This window comes from Buteo buteo, chromosome 21 (assembly GCF_964188355.1).
Source record: "Buteo buteo chromosome 21, bButBut1.hap1.1, whole genome shotgun sequence".
NCBI classification, from domain to species: Eukaryota; Metazoa; Chordata; class Aves; order Accipitriformes; family Accipitridae; genus Buteo; species Buteo buteo.
Genome location: NC_134191.1, coordinates 16,125,174 through 16,145,949, shown reverse-complemented (window position 1 = coordinate 16,145,949; position 20,776 = coordinate 16,125,174). Strand labels below are relative to the sequence as shown.

The window sequence follows — 20,776 nt, the reverse complement described above, 5'->3', positions numbered from 1 at the left end:
AAAGCACTTGGAATCATTACACCAACAGATTATTTACCCATTATAATTCACAGCATTTAAAAAATAAGAGAGAGAAAGTTTCATGTAAATTTTCATGTTGCTTATCTTCATTACTATTTTCCATCAGTAAGGCTTATTTTTCATTGTGCAGAATACAGAAGCAGACTTGCTATAAGTAATCGTTAATTACAAGTATCAGAAAGTATAAAATGGCCTGTGAAAGAAGGCCTACTTGGCAGCTACTGTGAAAACTGAACCAAGGTATTGGAGGCTTAATCTGCTGCTGAATGTGGTTTTACAAGTGCAGCTTTGGAAATCAAGATAAAAGAAACTACTGCTGTCCAACCACAAATCACTTCAGATTAAAAAAAAAAAAAAAACAAAGAAAAAAGTGTTAAGTCATCAGAAAGGCAAATCATAATCATAAGGAATGACAAGAAAAAAAATCCTACTGAACTACTACCAAGGGTCAAATGATGTCCTCTTATTCTGTGCCTTTTAGTTTACAATGACATGAGTGCATTTTGCCTCAAGAAACTGAGACATGAAGAAAAATTTCCTTAGATTTACAAATATCCTGTAAGATTATTATTTAAATCAAGTACATAGCTCAATTTCAGCATCCCTTATTACTAGCCATGTTACAAAGACCAGCAAATTGGGAGGTAAAGCTGCTTTAGTAGTGATGCTTATCTGACTTCAACACATCTTTCTTCATGTTTCAATCAAAGAACAGCTGCTGTCATCCTACTGAGAAAACAGTAGTGATAGCAGAACACGTAGCAAGCCTTAAAAACTGCTAACACAGGAGCCTTATTGTGGAAGTAACTCATCTGCAGTTAAACTTCACATACAGAAAAACTTGTAACTGAGGTGAAAGGATGGATTTAGCAGTAACGTTCTTTCAAAGTCTTGTGGTCCCTTTCCAGAAGGACAGCTGTGAGCCAAAACAAGGCCTTGTTCTACAGGTGATGCACCTTGATCTCCTCCAGATAACCAGAGAGATGGTCTTTCAACAGCCAGGCTGTCGCAAAGATCACAAATTACTAAATACATCACTGTCCCATCAAAAAAGTTTAAGACAAAGTGCAGTTTGTCTTAATGTTGACAACAATATTACAAAAAGTTATTTTTTCAATAAACTAACTATTTCTGCTACCTTTAAACTGCTATTTGGTGCAGGGTCTTTTTGTTTGTTTGTTTGGGCTAAGATTACAACAAGTTTGTGTTTTGGTTTGGTTCTTAGAAGAGTAGAAATTAATTTTATCGTTCAGCGAATTATTTGGAGAAACATGTTCCTCTAGGCAAAAGTTTTAAAACCTAGTAGTTTCAATAAAAATAATGTTCTAAATCAAATGCAGTAGTGAAAAGCAACCACCTCAACAGTAGGACAGTGCAGAGACACCACATCCATGAGAGGAAGGAGAGAATTCCCTGGACTTGCTAGCTTAAACAAGGACTTTCTATAGCTTTATATTTGGTGCAGATGAGAAGAGAGTAAAAGTTTTGTAAACAGAACACTTCAATTGATCTAATTTTATTCAGGTTTTATATGAATGAGCTCTGTGTAGTTTTTAAAACATATTCACGTGTTTTCTTTAATACATGCAAAATATTAAAGTCTGCAAAAGTTATATAAACTTTACAACTAAGAAATGAACTAATTTTAGGAGGATGAGTACCATTCTCCTCTAAAAGGAAAGAAGATAGGGAAAATTAAAAGTGAAAATCCTTCTAGGATTTCACATCATTCCTATTGCTTCCAGGAAATAGCTGCTAATATGTAAAATCTCCAGAGATTCAAACAACAAACCACAAGGACCAACATATTGACCTTCAACCTAAAATAACTTTTACTGTATATTGACCTTACTCATACAGTTGTTTCTTTGCCTTGATAAATAAAACAGAATATTAAGCACACTGCATACTGTACCTTTGTTAACATAAGAAATTCCCATGAAGAAATGTGTGTAAGGAATACCTCAGACCTGGATGTGCTCACTTTGCCAGTTGCTAACCACTTTGGTAAGTAAAACTTCCTGCCAATATGAACAACTAGATCCTTTGGGAAGGAAAACTGGCATGCTCTACCTCATCACGTTGACCCGCATACCACACAGCTAGTTAAAGAGACATTCACTAATACACATGCCTGCACGCACGTGTTGTGCTTAAACTGTAGATGAGCAGCAAACTGAGGCATTATTCCTGAGCATGTCCTTTATACCCTCTTCCTTCTTTCACTGACTCATAGAGGATGCTACTCGTCAAGCTAGACTCACAAAATAATAAACACTATTTGATTATGCCTACAAAAAAAAGATACAAACCATATAGCTGAATATGCAAATTAAATGGGATGGGTAAATGCCAGATGGATTTACATTCATGTGGGTTCCGTTCAGGTATGAGTGATTGGAATGATTGACTCTGAAAGCTTCCAGTCACTCCGTGTAAATAGGGATGAATAAAAAACTTTGGCACAACTACTCATCCCCTGACCCTGGCAAGAAAGTCAAGCCAACTGGCCAAAGGAATTTAGAATTCAACTTCCTTGAGTACGTCAGGATAACAAAATAGTACATTAAAAAATATATCTTATTCACTAAGCAGAGAGTCATGTCATTTATTCTTTCAACCCCAGACACTGACATATTTATGTTTCAATGCATGTCAAATTCCCAAGCATTCAGAAGCTAAACCAATTAGGAACTCATTGATCTAATCAGCACAATATATTTACTTTTTCAGGTTTACAGTGTGCTTGCAAACATAAAAATAAACCAACAAAATGTAGCATGTATGGCAGGGCAATTAATGAGTTTTCTTTGAAGTCATTGTAAATAGGAATAGCAAATCAAAATATGGCCTTATAGAACCAGGAAATGATGCCAGAAGCCATCTCGTCATTTTTAGAATATTGTTTTAAATAAGCAGATTGACTAGTTGACTAATTTCCAATCATGACACTGTAAGCATCTTGATTTTTTTTTTTTTAGCTCAATGGCCATACAGTAATTTATTGAGTGCTAGATAACCTACCAGATTCCTACCTGGAAACTCAATAAACAGCACTGTCCTAACCACAAAACCAAAATAGCTGAGTTTATACATTTAAGGCTTCTGCGCAACAGGCCTCCTTTTTACTAAGTGGTAAGCCCTGGGGAAAACACTACAGACCTGATCTGGAATCTGGTAGACCTGATTTCTGCCCTGACATAAAGAAAGCTTAAATCTGGTGAATCAAACCCTTGCACATTTTTTTTAGCATTGGGAATTCTTTGATGGCGTACTGGCATTTTGGTCATATTCTTTACCATGATACACCTCTTACACCACAGTAATGTAAATACTGTACAATTCTAAGAAAATCAGAAGAAAAGGGAAATTTACTAGTTTTCAAATGACAAAAATGCAGCTACCTGAAGAATATATTATTTCTTGGTACCTCTAAGCATGTGATTCATTGATGTCAATGACATTTTGTAAAACAAAATGATAATAAACGTAAATGCACTCAGTCACAGTAATTTGGGTAAATCGATATACTCAAACCCAAGTGCAAAAATCTGTTGATGCTTGACTTACTTACATTTGATTAATTTTTTCAGTTTGCATGTACATACCGGGCTTTGTGTTCAGAAAAGGGTACATAAAAGGATTTGGAAATGTAAGCCTTGGTGTGCTATATCATACTGCATTCCAGTTTTATGTTAAGATTTTTTTATGACATGTTAATTTTGGTTTAAAATGGAATTCTTTCTCCTAAATCTGCAAAGCTTTTGATTATTGACTCTAACACACATAAATGTCACATTGTAAAGTTATTTAAACTATGTGCACACCCTACAGATTAATAAATGCCAAATTCTCCCATTGTTTCCAAATTTTTGTCCTGTTTTGGATTTCATACAAGCTGTCCTATACAATACAACATTGTCTCTGCCAGAAATTGCTAAAGTGAGAACAAGTGTTTAAGATTGACTTCAGCAGTTGCCTTGGAAATTGGCAATAAGGACCTAGAATTCTTACTCAGCCACACACCCAAAGTCTTGAGTCATTCCTGATTTTCATAGGAGTAAATTTATACTGTGCACTCTTTATTAACAGATTCTTTTTAAAATCTCTTCTTCGTATTTTACAGCAAAGTAGACAAACAGAAATTATGAGGCATCTGTTTGTTTGGAGGGAGAACAGTAAGATGAATTCCTATGAATAAGCTGTATTCGGAGTGGACTTAAGATTCTGCCAATTACCAGCCTTTAATTGTCTTTGTAGACCGGATAGACCAGCAAAGATGACGACTGACAGACAAGCCCCTGGATCTTTTAAATCAAAAACATAACATTGATGATGATCCATCCATACTAAGGGAAACAGTAACTAACTTTACCTTCCATACAACTTTCTACACATTTCCTGATTCCTCCTCAGCTCCTGAAAACTTTAGAATTTGTGAAATTCTGGGAAGACTTTTCCAATTCTTTAAGACTCTGTTCTACATTTCACCAACTGGAAAACAGAAGACATGGTATTAATAACCTTGAAAACTTATTTTTTTTAATCTAACAATTTATTAAGTAATAAAAGTGAAAACTTCCTTAAAAGTGACTGACCATGCATAATTTTCTGTTTTAATTATTTTGATTGTCTTCTTAATCAGAGAGATTTGGAAAAGACTAAGAACTGTAGGAAAAAAAAAAAAAGTGCTTTCCCCAATTCAAAATTGAAATGTAATATGATATATATGATTTAATATTTAATACGATATGTAATATGAAGTCATTACTCGTTCACCATCTCAGAACAGCAGTTTCTAAGGAATCTTTAACCTCATTATATATTTTATTATATTTTATATCCTATATCTAACTGCATTGTATGTACATATTTCTAATTCATTTTATAAGTCAGAATTCTCCATCCACTAATGGATAATTAAAAAAACCCAAAACATTGAAGACCTAAATGTGGCCTGCTTATCTGCCTTGTTTAATCTAGATATCTGACAAGAAGAAAAATCAGATAAAATATCTCTTCCAGTGTAGTTTCCATTAGCTTTGGAGAACAAAAGAACAATGTTTTAGACTTTTCTGAGGGAGTAGGGCTTTTTCAAGAACTGACAAAAAGACATGAAGAAAGAAGAAAAGTTTTCTCAGGGCTCATACACAGTTGCTAGCTCACAAAAGCAAATAAAAGCATCTGAAACAAATACTAGCACTTATGATATGATTGGTTTAATAGTTTGTTGGGGTTTTTTTCCTTAAAATTTGACCTGTTCTTCAGCTACTGAGGACATGAATTATGTCTTCCTTAATAAATTCACCCAGCAGAGACGTAAATCCATTGTAGGAGAAGAATTTTAAGTCTTGAAAGATGGTGTTTAAAGACTTTGACTGTTGAATTAATCTTTTGAATACCTAGGTAAGATCCCTGTTACACTAGGAGTGGGATTTCTTTCATCTATCCACTTGACATCTGCTATACCTACACCATTCTGTTTTTCCATACTCTGGTCTGTAGATGATTGAAGATAATTTAACTTACTGTGCCAGTTATGACTATTTCTTTCTACTGAAATAGTTTTGGTTATGTTTTGTTATAGTAACATAACTAATATACATTGTCTAACTCACTGGAAAGACGCCATCAGAAGATTCTTCTGTGGGCTGGCAAGATGATGCGTATACTACATCTCCACTCATACTAAATCCCAGCCAGTTTATTTTGTATTAAAACTATCGTGTAGTGACTCATCTAGAGTAGCAGGCAGTTTACATGTGTTAGTTATTACCTTTAGCAATGAATAAAACAATTGTGTTCTATTCTGGAAGCCAATTTCCTAAAGGGCCTTTCATATTCATAGCCTAAAGTAAACGTCATCAAAACAGAAGCTGCTCTGGCACATCACAGGCACAACAAAAGTAAAAAAAAAACCTAGTCTTCATTTGTGTTCTAGACCTCACCTCTCTCCACATTCCTGCTTTGAGGTTTCAGCTGTGTGCTGCTCATTTGATGTGCCTGCAGAAGTAAACTACAGATCATGGTAGTTTGGCTATTTGGGAAATCTAAACAAATCAATTAATAAATAATATTGGAAAAGTCAGATTATGATATAATGATCATGAAAGCAAGTAAACAGAAGCAAAAGCAGATTATCTATTTTAGATGTATTTCCTCAAACTAATAACTAGATACCTGAGGGTTGCAATAGCCATGATTTTAATTTGAAGAAAATTAGTTGGAGCTGGGGTAGGAATGCAGATAATGAACTATCAGCAAAGACGTAGTAAATAAATTGTGTTTGCAGGTGAGGTTATCCAAAGATTAAGGTGTAGAGACATAAGAAAAGGGAAACAAGAGAAAATGGAAACAAAAGGAACCTCAAAAAAAGTGGTGAAGATCTATCAAAGAATAACTTGACGAGAGTAAAGAAATAATGACTATTTTTATATCTCTCGGTCCTTTGTAGTTTTCCCCATATCCTACTTCTATCCCTAAAGCTAACTCAGCATACAATTTACCTACCACTTTTATTGGACATAACCCAAATAACCTGTTTGGTCATTCACCTTTTCACTCCATCATCTCAGATGTTCAATTTTACCAAAACAAACTACACCCCATCCTGGTGCTAAAACTAGCCAAGTTCTTCAGCTCCTTCCTCCTTCCACCTGCCGGAAAATATTCATACTGGCCAGCAAGTCTGGCTGTCTCTCAATCACATACAACAATCACAGGTTTGAAGAAATCTCTTTTTGTCAATCTGCAGTCTCAGAAAGCCAACTCCCAACTTCATAACCAATCCCTTCCTTCTCACTGACATATCACCAACCTGAAACCACCTTCCCTCCTCATTACTGAGAGTGGAAAAGAAAAAGCAGAAGCAAAAGACAACACATTATTTAGCCAATATTGTTAACTTTTGATCCAAGCACAATTGTATAGTTATTTGATGAAGTTTCAGTTCCTTTATAAGAATGGCAAAACTAAAAATAAATTATTATTCTACAAGGAAGAAAGCGTATTTCCTGCCACCTCATCACGCTCCATCTGTGTTACTGGGGATAGCTGTATCTGCTGTGATAATCTTCATTCAAGGATCACTGCCTTATACAAATTGTAGTGTTGTCACAGGTATTGAAATATTTAGTAATTTGACAGAATCCACAAAATTCTTCAGGAAGTTAATTACCACTAAGTTTTAAAAGAAGTAACATCATCTACTACCAGAATCTACATCTGACCATATTACTCCTACATTGGCCCTTGTGATCAAATTAGCCAAAAAAAAACCCCAAAAACATAAAGGGGAACAAAATGAAATAATTTTAAAATGTAGACTTAATATCATATTGTAATATAAATTTGTACACATCCCATATACAAAATCACTGATTGCAACAAGATACTGGAAATGAAACCAGCCTTTTGCATGATCCCACTTCCTGTAAGTGGTTTAAAACTAATTTTTTCCATTTTAATCCAGTATTTCAAGCAGCATCTGGGCAAAATACGCTTTTAATATAGCCCAGTGATTTATTTATGTCTTGCAACAATATTTGGCAATAAAAATATGCATGCAACAACTTCATGCAAAACTGTTGCAAAGACTTTCGGAAAAGCAAGTACTTGTAAAAGACAATTAGTTTTCTAAGAAAGAAGGCAGGCAGTAACATGCATTTTGAATGACATGTCTAAGTTTCAACAGCAGTTTCCAGGAAACATTTACATTTGAAAAATCCCTACTTTGACCTCTTTTTCCCCAGTTTGCTTGCTGGCAGATAGCAGTACATGACAAATGAACCTAATTTAAGTGGGCTGAATGCCAGATTGCCTGTTAAAAAAGAGCACCTGATTGTACATTAGGTGAGAGGTCAGTGACACTGAACACCAGCAGGTGTAATAACAACCACAGGCTTTTTGTAAAGGAAATGCAAACAAGAATTCACCCCGAGGACATTCGGGATAGTGCCTATCTGCTTAGGTACCAAGTGATTGGCAGTCAGGATTGCACATCAGGATACTTGGTGATGCTTTGTTAAGCTATATCATGACAGGGCTTTGAGAAGTATGTCACAAAAGACAGTGTCTTTAGCTAAAAACATAAAACACAGAACTCGTCACTGAAGAAGGAAGCAGCTTTTCTATTATTAAAAAAGCCTCAAAATACACAGAATAAATTGTTCCGCATCTCAGCACCCGTTTTCTCCTTGCTACAAAGCCTTTATTCATCTGTCATCATTTAAAAACACCAGTGTTGGAACTATCTGATCATTAATCTTTGAAACATTTGCCAAGAGAATATTAGGTTCTTGCAAACTCTGCACACTCTACCCACCATTTGTGGGAATAATATAGAAAAACAATAAGTAAATAAGATTTTAAAACAGTGTTATTCCATCTTATTATATTACATTAATTTGTCAAACACCTCTCCTGCAGATTTGGGGGTTTTATATTCCAACTACTGCTTTTTGATCTAAGGAAAAGTGACTGGTTGATAAACAATATTTTTCTTACACAGAAGCTTGCTAAAATTGCATTACAATATCAATACCAAAGCACACAATTTGTAGCAACCACTGTGCAGTCTTATAACAAAGACAATATCCAGTACAGCTTTTATAGATTTGGGGGCTTTATTTTCTAGAACACCACATCCACACTTTATTTCTGGAATGTTTGCATCTCTTTTGGTTAGGATTTATCTATTTCATGTTCTCTTAGAATCTGGCAACGCATCTTTGTCTGTTTCAAAAATTCAATCATGATCTTAAGAAGAACGTAGAGTTCTTGGGTAACAGGATAAATACTTTAGTTAATTATTGTTAGCAGGATCCTAGCAAAACCTGTATGTGTCATATGTGTACCTACATGTGATCTCGCATAAGAAAATGATGAAAAAAATAGTTTGCTTAGTAATTAGCTTACTGCTTTCCATTTTCTGAAATACATCGTCCTGTACAATGATATGTGGCAGATTCTGCTTGGTGAGAGAGATGGCTTGATTATCTTTCATATAAAAATATTTGTGCTACAATGAATTTTGAATAAAATTTTTTTTAAGATTATGTTCTATCAGACATCCCAAGTGAGGCTACTTATTAAAAAGGCACTCACTGATGAGATTTTTCTATCATACTAGTAGTGAAATACAGCAGAGGTCTTTTATATTTAGACTATGGTCATTATATTCTGATTTGTACTGGAAAGCAATTCATAATCATGAAAATGAGAACAGCATAGCTGACACACTCTCCATTTTAAAAGTCCTGGTGTGAAATTTTGTCCTCAAAGAAGTCAATGGGACAACAACAGAGTTTACTGACATTAGTGTGTTACTTCACTGTAAATTCTTCAGGACAGTGGTGGCTTGGCTTCATGTGCTACATCCTTCCTCTTCAACACACACGTATTTGGCATGTAATAAATAAAATTAGAATAAACCATGAGAAAATAAAGATTTCTAAACCCAGTATTATACTTCTAGAAGCAAAGTGAAATGCCCACTATCATTATTTTTGAAGTAAAACCAGTCTCTGGCCTACAGATCTTCCAGCTGGTGAAGTGTGCTCCTGAATGGCTTCTATGTATAAAACCATGCACCACCACACCCTACACTATCGTTTCACCCTACTTAAAATTTACAGTGCAGTTGTCTATTAATGAATTTCTCCAAATACAGAAAGCATACACAACTGGAAAATATGTATCAATTTACTGGTGGAAAGAGCTTGTTTTCTGAAAATAAAAATGCAGTTTCAGAAGGTACTTAGTAATTCTTCCTTTAGAGAATTTCATATTCTAAGACAATTTAGTAGCAACTTACACACATCATATCATGTAACACTGTGGATCTGAATGCACAAAGACAACATTTGAAATATTTCTAACATCAGTTTATTAACTGAAGTTTGCTTTATGGGTGCTGAGCAACTACTTAGCTTTGTCCAATCAGCCCATTTAGGGGAGAACGTACTTAGGTGTTAATCACCTGCTGGGTGGTGGTGCGGAATCTATCCTTTGATCAAAGGGAGACATACTGGTTTTACTTTACATCCTGTCTCTCTAGCTCTCAACTGGCCCATAGCTGGAGGGATTCATTTCAGGATTTTTCTTTATTCCAAGTATTCTGTTACTTGCTGCATACCACCACCCAAGACATCAGGGCTAAAACCAAACAGTCTTTGTGGTACACCCATATGACAGACTTCAAAATGGAAACAATATTGAAGTTAAACCTGTAAGATCAAGTTTGCTGAAATACTGCAACACATGCAGCTTTTGAACACTTCAACATCAGATCAAAGTTTGACAGACAGAGTCAAGGAGACGATCAGTACATTTAAACCTATCAATCCTCAAGGAAAAACAGAGTACATTGGTAAAAGTACAGTTGACAGTATTCATTTTGTCCGGGTGCTAACGGCAGTTAAATATAGCTAGAGAGCTCACTTTTTTTCTCTGTAGAGTATCTTTTTTCTGTAACTAAGGCAGGGCTCTCACTCAGCTTGTCTTAAAATACATTCTTAGAAGCTACACTGCTCTCAAGAGGGAGAGAAAGGGTATTTTTCTTCCAATTCTTACACTGAAGGACCATTTCCAGATAAAACTTTCCCAAACTTTCTTCAAGCAATGAGACTGTATCTGTGGAGGATTCCCATACAACTTTAGTAGTTTTAATAGTAAGACCTGTCTTTCCTAGAAAACCAAAAGACAAGGTACTCTAAGGCACTGCAATATTTAAACAAGTAGTCTTCATTTATTCTAATTAAAAATTAGAGAATTTATTAAACAAGTAAAAAAAGCATTATCTCTCTGAGAATAAGCCCATCTCTCTCTTGCAAGCTTTTTTTGGTTGACAGATTCAATCCTAAAGCTACTACTACTAGCATGTATTTTTTGAGTATTTATCATTTTTCCTAAAATGAATGGCAATTCAAATTCTAAATATTTTTCCATCTATTAGTTACACACTAGAAATACATTACAAGCCTCAATGTAGATTGATTTGCAACACTGCAATTGTAAAATAGTTCATTTCAATTATAAACCAGTTAACAATAAGACAGTTTCTTATTAAAATTTCTGCTGCTGACTTTAGAAATTAAGCAAATTTACAAATGAAGAAAAAAATCTCCTAGAAGATGAATGACCACAGTTGTGTAAAAGATGGAATAAAAGCTGTATCTGGTTTGGTAAAGAAATCTGGAAGACAACCAGCAAACAGATTTCAAGAAGTTTTATAAGTTTTTAAAAGGATGACCTACAATTCAAAAATATTTTACAAATGAGTGCTGCAGGATCTATGTAAAATTTCTCAACCATTTTGTCAGCCTCAGACAGAGTATAAGTGAGGATAAGTTAAATAGGGTGGATAAGGAGTTTTCATTAAATCTAGCCACAGATTTAAATCATAACTACAGCATAGAGTAAGGCAGGGAAGAAAATTTAGATACTTGCTAAAAAATTCTTTCAGTAGCATGAAATTGAAGGCAAGTCCAACATTGGATCAGGAACTATTATAAAAACATTTTGCAAACGAGTAAAGCATCTCACCTTTATCCTTTTTTTTCCCTCCACAATTAATGCAGGTAGTATATAATACTCAATTACATTAAAAAATGTAAAGGCAATCTCAGAGCACTTTCTACCCAGAAGGCTTGAACACAACTTAATTCAATCAAAATGTTAGGATCTGTTATTACTTACACAGGTATAAATTCCTATAGGGGTATAGAACCCATGTAAATCAGACCTAAAGCCTCTAACTGCCATAATCAAAATCATCCTAGCTAACAGAATTCCTAAATCATTAAATCTTACCTCAGCGTTTACATTTGACCCTATCCATATTCTTAGAACTAAAATGAATCCTCATGAAAAGCTTACATGCAGGAGCCAGGTCAACAGATGTAAAACACTACACAAAGAATGTGACTGTACTGTGCTGCTTTGATGGCTCCAACAAATAAAGATTTAGGCCTCAGCCACATTAGGGAACAGTAGTCATTCGTAAATGCTCGTAGACAGACTTTAAGATCTGCTACAAAGAGCAAAGCTCTCAGCTTTATTTGAGATTTATCACCTAATGCATTTCAAGGTCCTAGAGCCATGTGCGACAAAATTAATCATATTATTGATATAATTGGCCCAGCAAAGACTAATTGCAAGAGCTATCAAAAAAAACCTAACCAAAAAACAGTTTGAAGAACTAGTTTTCCTAGAATTTAACACAGATTTACTATCTAAAATTATAGCTCCTATATAAAATGGAAAATATCATTTATTACTCATCTCCATGCTTGCATCTGGTAAAAATATGTCTATCTGCAGAATGAACAAAGAGGTTCTGATTCTGATTAGTTAAACGAGAAAACTGCACTGGTTTAATTTAAATTATTTTAATAACCTGATTACCTAATTGGTGCAAGAGCCTTTGAAGATAAAGTGATTTCAGTAAGGGTCCTTTTGTTTTTAACTTACAGCCATAATTCTCTTCCAGACCGAGCTTTTCCACTTGAAGATGTTACTGCCACTAGCTGCTCTTCACTAACCATCAGCTAGATGTTACCACACAGTTTCCAACAGAAAGTCAGAAATGTCAGAGTGCTCTTTAATCCACAGTAGGGAACGATAAACAGGCTTGACTGATGAATGGGTACTCATCACTATTTAAGCTAACCCGACTCAGTTTGCTTGAAGTTGATATGGGATTGATTTCTTCTGTTGATAGATCTGGGAGGGTAGCAACCTCTAGCAGAAAAATAATAATAAGCACATAAGGGTGGGTGGTAATAACATCATCAACTGGCACAGCTGTTTGTAGAGTGCTCTGCCCATGGCCTAAGGCTGTGGACAGAAATCCTCATCCACATCCAGATATGCTCTTGAAAGAGATTCTAGCTACTTGTCCCCCTCTCTTCTAAGACTATTACTTCTTCAAATCTTCCAGTAACACTGTTCAAGTGAGCAGCTTGCTCATTTTAGTCAAAAAGATCTGGTTCAAAATAAAACTAGTACATGAACTGTTTAGCTAGCTTGGCTCACTTTGGTAGAAGTCAGAGCCAGGCTGAAGAAGAGCTCATGTTCTGGCCAGCCAGATGATCTGAAAGGCTCCAGGAGGGAACCAGTGAAATCATCACTGCTTTTCTGGAAAACAGACCCGTAAACATCTTCACTGGTGAACTGTCCAGAAAGCAAAGATCAACACTGAAGCAAAATGAAGCAGCAAGGCTCTGCCATTTGTGATAAGCAGCGATATTCCATCACAACAACTAAAGTTGCTCTTTGCCTAGTGATCTCTTGAAATGGGCAATTAGCACAATAGGTTTTTTTGAACAAATGAGAATATTGATGCCAAAATGGATGCCTAATTAAAGTGGGACAGTATAGCAAAATGATGAATATTAACAGGCATTCTTAACTATTTCTAATCCGTTACATTAATATTTGCTACTAGAGCACAAGTATACAAATAGCTTAATGTTGTCAAAGCAACATTCCCAAGATGTTTGATACTGAACTTAATTAAATCACATGAATAAATATTTTTCCTAGATTTCTGTATTGTACTCTTTGTTGTAGAATTATTTGTAAATTACCACATTTCAGCCACTGATTCAAGGCTCAAACTCAAGACAATCCCATCCTGCCAAACTCCTTTTCTGTGGCAGAAAAAGGGAATGGCTATGCAAGCAATATACATCTGCTGAAACAGCCAAATGCCCTTTTTTTTATTTGTTTCTTCATATGTACACCTCACTCCCTTCTGAGGGAGCTCTAGCCACCACACCCAGATGAAGCGCTTCAAAAATTGCACGTGTGTGATCTGAAAATCTGCATTAGAAACCACTGCCAGAATAACATGAAGCGTAAGAGACAGGGATGTGCCTCAAAACTGGCTCCAGGCCTTGTGGCTGGTAGGACTGGATATCTATGATAGCAGTCATCACCTATCAAAGCTTTTCCTTGAGGAAATCAAGAGACATATGCAATGACAACTGGCATTTCAGTGATGTTAAGTAGGTCAGCACAGGGAGGTTTTCTTTCTTTTTTTTTTTAAAAAAACCCAACCCCATCATTATAGCAGTATAACTAACAGAATAAGTATGCTTATTTATATTAAAAATAGATACTAGATAACTTTTATTAGGTATTCTTTTCTGTACTCTACTGAACATTTTCTCTTGTATTTTTCATAAACTTCCCAGAGCAATTTATATAAATCTCATGTTTATTCAAAATTGGCTAGTTTTTTTCATATTTTAGTATTCAATTGTAAAATCTGACATTCAAAAGTTTAGGTCATATGACCTTTGATTAGGTGTTTAAGTCAGGTGGTACTCCTGCTTCCAACGAAACCAAGACCTTCCAAGAGGAATGCTGTGCTGCCAGTCCCATATTCATATACTCTAATATTCACAAACAACTGCTTGAAACTATTTTGAAGACAAATAATAGTCATTTCACATGTTCACATGAATATTTGTAGAAGTGCAATCCAACAAAATGCAATTCATCATTGAATTCATCTCTTTAAAGCACATTTTTCTACTTTTTTCAAAATGTCAGCTTAGCTTCAGATATTAAGCTGTATCTAGATTATTTGATTACTTCTTTTAGTGTGAAGTCAGTGATTATCTAACTCCTGTTTACAGCAACCATCACGTTTTGAAACAAAGCTTAGCCGTGAAAATATATACTGCCTTTTCTCACTTTCTACAGTGTTAAAAATTGCTCTAGTATGTTATTTATTTTTACTATGGAAGATTATAAAAGAGCACGACTGATGATTGTAGGCCCTGTGATTGTTGTCTTTAGGCTGACTACATCAAAAGCTTTGAAGTTCAGTTCATCAGCTACATTTTCTGATTGTTTGCACACCTCCTGCACCTGCAGTGAAGAAGCTGAGGCCAAAGTTCAGGCAGAATGGCCTGACTCACCCACCTAAAATACAAGTGACAGACAAAAAACTATTCAATTTATATAATAAAGTTCTACAGCTAGACATGAGGGTGATTTGGTGTCTCATAAATACCAAGGATAAGATAAGATAAATGCCTGTTGGAGTAAAGTAAAAGACATCTAGTTTGTACAAATCTTTTTGAGAATACATATATGTATATGCACAGATGTTTTTCTACTAAGACTATGAACAAATCAAAAGACAGAAACTGCTCTGAGTGAAAACTCAACAGTACTGAAATAAATAATAAGACACTCATTGACTTCAGTGGGCCCAGGGTTTCAACTTCTGACCTTAACTCTAATGTATTTGGCTGTTGCAGTATTGTAACAGAAAGTTAAGAATTTTTTCTTTTTTTTTTTTTTCAACAGAACAATGCTGATCTTCTTTACTCATCTTCCATTCCATAGGAAACATAAAAAAAGTTTTGCATTTGTCAAGCGATTCATGTATTTCTAGTGTATAATCAATAAAAAATAGCCAAATACATACAGCTAAATAAATTCCTATGTTCTTTTAATGAAAACCCTCTGTCTCAGTGGTAGACAACTAATACCCCAAAATAGTAGCAGTAGTAATGACATCTTTAAGAAAAAAAGAAAGATAACTTTTTAACTAATATATTATTTCCCAATTAAAATAAGAACTATAACCATCATCCATTATGAATAAAAATATTTTAACAGGAATGAAGACTAGTCACAAATCTGTCCATACTTTGCAAACCAAACATTCCTAGGGAGGTTCCTCCTTTTGTTTAGTAAAAACCAAGCTGCAGTAAAACAACAATCATGTCTAAAAATTCACAAATCTAAAATGCCCTTGGGCTCCAGTCAATGTAGCAACACCCATTTAGCTAATTAAGCATAGAGCTAGTATTCATACAGTCTATGAGAAAATTAAAATGAACACTGCATACAGTCATGCTCCTTATTTTTCCATTGCTTTGCATGCTGCTGAGACTCATTTCAAAATTAACATGTTTTTTCCAAAACAGGCTAAACAGAATATCCAAACATAAAGAAAAATAAATTATTTACAAAAATCTTGACTTGAAATTATGAAAACAAAAAGCAGAACAATAGCTAATAGTTAATGTCTTTAAACATTTCCTTATATAGTAACACGACCAAATTTCGTTATGCTTTATACTGCTATTAGTAAGGACATCTTGAAAGAGAACTGTTCACCACATCTCAACAAAGACAAAGCTAGGCACCACATTTGTTTTAAAACAGCCTTCTCCTCCTTCCTGAAAACATACAAAACACATCCGATAGTTAGAAGTGAACAGTGAATATTTGCCTGAGCAATAATTAAGAAGCTTTCTTCTTTCACCCACTCTGTAGACAATTTCTGCTTTGAAGGTTTTTTTACTGAATGACACTGATGCCCCCTGAAGAATGCCTCCGCAGTGTCTACTAAGGCAAAATTTTAAAATTACAGACTTCTGCTCCTAAATCCAAATTTAGCTGACTAGCTTTATGATTCTAGTTGCAACAACACTAGACACTGTTTGCTGCCAGGCACAAGCTTCTGTCCCTCTTTGTTTCAGGTGTGAAGGTAACCCTGTTCTAAGGATATAACAGACAATAAACTTGTCCAAACACTCCTAAACATCTTTTAAAACATCTGATTTACTTCATGTCTGACAAAGAATAAAGTCTACAGTACTGTACAAACAAAATTCTGTACAAACAGGTTTTGTGTTGATTTCTATTACAGACACACATGGACAACTTGTGGCAAAGTCCTAACTGTTTTTCCAGTGTCTGCTGCACTTCAGTGGTAGGAACTGGAAAGGAAGAAACAAGCACTTGTGTTCTACCTGCACACCTCAGCTGTGCCACGAGTCACATTTTCTGAGAATCACATGGCTCCAGTTACCCATGACAGACTGCTATATAGGCTTAACTCTTAAAACTTATCATCACCTCCCGATTTTCTTTCTTTTTCCTTTGTATGGGTGAGGAGAGGGGAAGAGATCTTGTTTCTAACAAGCCCCAACCAGTGCAGCTACATGTGCTACCAAATTTGCTGGCCAGTGAGATTTCCCTGAACACCTCGCCTGAAGTTCCTTAATGAGTAACTAGCTCTCTATAAACTTACAACACATTCTCATCCTGCCACTCTACATTTCCACCATCATTTCATGTCACTCTTGTGTACTAGGTGAGCACTGAGGTGGTAAAGTTTAAAAGGACTTCACTGATTTTTAACTTACTTTTTAAACATAATTAGAGGCCCAGCCTGCGCTGTCCTTACTTAGGCAGAGTACTACCTCATGGCCTCAGGAAAACTTTTGATTGCATGAGACTATCTGCATTATTCCTAAAAAAATGTTAGTAAGACTATATGATCAGGATAAAATTAGACTTGAAACAAAACAATTTCAGAAGCCAAACATTTTCATATCTCAGGGGCTTTTGGTTTTGTAGGAAAAAAAAAATCCTCTTAAAGAAAAATCAACTCCAATTCAAAAGCATATCATTTGTTTTACACTACTGTAACAAAAATTACATTAAGATTCCCTTAGTCTCTTGATAGTCAGTTTTCAAAATTGTTGTACACTTTGTATACAAGTTTTTTAAAAGCCAAAAAAATCTGTCTTTGAGACTCTAAAAGGACATTAATATGCTTTGGTTCATAAACAAAAGTGTGTTGCAATGGAATTGCTGCATCCATAGATCATATAATTTAAACTGTATAACTAAAAATTATTGCAAATAAACAAACTATAAAAAAGTAAGGTGAAAGATTATATTTCTAGAAATCCACATTCTTGCAGTTCAAATACTTTTAAAATTCAATTGTTGCTAAAATTATGTTTTCCTCTTCAACATAAAATATATCCCTCATGTTCATTCTCCTTCAGTCTCTTGGCTTTCTCAAGTTCACAATTAGCTTTTGAAAGAAGTCTGCAGTAAAAAACAAATACAGAAAAGCTGTTCTAAAGAAGATATACACCCAATTTAACTGTATTAAGTCTGTGTTTTAATATACATTCAGCTGACTGAGAGATTTGATCTTCCTCAGCAATACTACTTGCTATGAAAATCAGGATAAAGTGAGAGAGGAAAAATGGTAAAAACATGTCTAATCCCATGAATTAAGGGCTCTTTTAAGAGTCCTTACACTCTAAAAAGTGAAATCAGCTCCTTCCTACATGGAGATGAAATCTCCATCTAGTTCCCATTCCATTTATCTAGTCTCCAGATCTATTTCAACAGGCTGCTTAAAGTTCACCAGTTTGACAGAGTGGTGATGCACTCTACTACTATCATGCAGAAAGAGTGGAGCCATCCTGCCTAACCCTGCAGCCACAGTGCAAAGATAACAGGAGTGAACCGTGCACCCATCATTCCTGGTGGTGAACAATTGTTCAGGGAGTTTTATCACCTTGTCTTTGTGAGAAGAGCATCCAGACTCCTTTTTCAGGCACTGTCAAAAACACAGGACAAAGTGCTCTGAAGTGAAGAGTTTATGCCTAGAGCTTTAAAACTCTGCACAGAAATGGATTTATTGTAATCACTTACTTGGATACTCTACTCTTGTTAACAATGCCACTTTTCCATAGTAATGCAACATTCAAGACAATTCATTTCACCCTGGTTAATAACTACTTGAGCTATTAAATTCACTTAGCCTTCAGCCATATGCATCCAAGACAAATCTTGTGTGTCTTATTTAAATAGCAATAGAAATTATTAAAATGTTCCAAAACTAAATTGCAGGCACTATTCCTTTCAATCCATAACTACAGCATCATAAAGTGGATTCTAAAAGGAGTATCACACAGCAAGTTATAATAACAGAACTAATTATTATGTCCAGACTTTTTACAAAGCAAACAAATGTGGAAAACATGTATTTTACAAGGATGGTGTCTGCAAGATTTAACCGTATCAGCCTTTTGATTGTTAGTATTGATTGTAAGTAGAAAACGGAAATAATCCATTTATCCAAAATTTTCATTTCCTTAACAGATCCAGGGCTTTAGACTATGTGGCAGAAAGTACCATAGAGTTATCTTACAATCAAGTAATTTTTAACTACTGCTCTGCTCAGACATCAGAAAGGAGGATTAAAGACCTCAAAAGTAATTTATGTCATAACTTTTACTCTTCAAGAACATTTCTCAGAACTAAATCCAGTTTTCCTCTGGTTTAATACAAGAGCTACATAGCTCAGTTCTACCTGAGCAACCCCCACTGCTGAGCTAGATGAGGGGACACTGCAAACTCCTGTGGTCACACAGCCAAATCAAGCTGTTAGCTCTCAAGTCTGTGCACATTAGAAAAATTTATCCATTATTTTTTCTAAGTATGTCTATTGTAAGCATCTCTTTTGCAAGATATGCTTACAGCTCTTAACAGTGATTATGAGGAAATTTAGTATTACCAGATGTATTTTGAGAAAGGTTTATAGGTCTGGGACCTAAATTATTTTTTTCCTCTAGGGAAGGAGGTCTATGACATGAATTTTCACTTTACAATAGCCATTCCACTAGACCCATGGCTATTCTACCTACAAGGACAGGTCTACTCATGAGTTCAGTCTGGAAGACAGGCTATGCCTACTACCAGCTATTTGTCATACTACCTTTGCAGTTCTCCCCCACTTGAAAAGAAACAGCAAACAAGTAATTTGTCAAGGGTCTGGTATATAATGATACCAGATAAATTATGCTGGCATTTGAACAAAAGAGTCAGAGAGGAATGTCTGTTTTTAAACTGGAAATATATATGAGCCTGGAAAATAAACAAAGATCTGCTCTCCACACCCAAACCAGAAGAATGATGCTGACAAACAGCTGAAAATTACATTACTTTTAAATAACATCATAAACTGCTATTAAAATATCATGCAGCTGCAGTTAACAGAACATGCTAATTACTTAAAACACAACTCTAAGAGAACCCATAAACCTTTTTTACATTTTTATGTGAAAAAGAACAACTCCAGATTCTTTTTAAGTCTGCTTATTTTCAGGAAAGAAGAAAGTGTAACTAAAAAAATTTAGAATATGAGTCACATCCTTTCCTACCGTTACCACATGCAACATGTGTGTCCATAAACACAGAGGTTATCTACCCATATAACCTATACAAGCATGACATTTAAAATTGAAACAGAAAGCATAAAATCAAAAAGGTTTATAGCTATACTCTGATAAACCAAGTTTGTTTTCTTTTAAATGTTAATGGTATCACAGTGCCCATTTTTATTTTACAAGTGTTGAATCTTAAACTTCTCTGTGATAGAAAGCTTCAACAGTTTAATTTTTTTTTTAAAACAAAATACAAATTATTAATTATGGATAGCACTAATATTGATCTCACAGGTATTCTAAAAAGTAAGTATATAAGAACAAAAATTATTTTGGAGGTTTCATTCCTGTCAAATGGAACAACTGACTTGTAACATGGCTTATAACGCTACTGGAAACAAAACAAATCATAGTCTTCAAGTTGGGGTGACAGGGGCCAAAGCAATATAGAGTAAAGTATGGCAGCTTTAATAACACATTCATCTTTACTTATGTGAGTAGATTTTGCTTCTCTGAACAGTCCCACTGTAGTAAATAGAATTGTTCCAGTAAGATGTAGTGACATGAGCAACATTTCCTACAAGCAAACCACCAGGCCTGATGGTCTTAGCAACGTTGAGACCACAGTGATCATGAGCTACAAATTACCTACAGCTTCAAAGGCAAGCACCAAAAAAGTGGATATGCATTGATCAATAACTGACATACAGTGACAATATAATATTTACTCATAATTGAAAAAGTCTTAAACA

General features: G+C 35.0%; 1 protein-coding gene across 1 annotated transcript in view; it reads right to left on the bottom strand.

Annotated features, from left to right (window-relative positions):
- ERC2 (ELKS/RAB6-interacting/CAST family member 2) overlaps positions 1-20,776 on the bottom strand; it is a 469,458-nt gene that overhangs the window by 36,280 nt on the left and 412,402 nt on the right. The window lies entirely within an intron of this gene.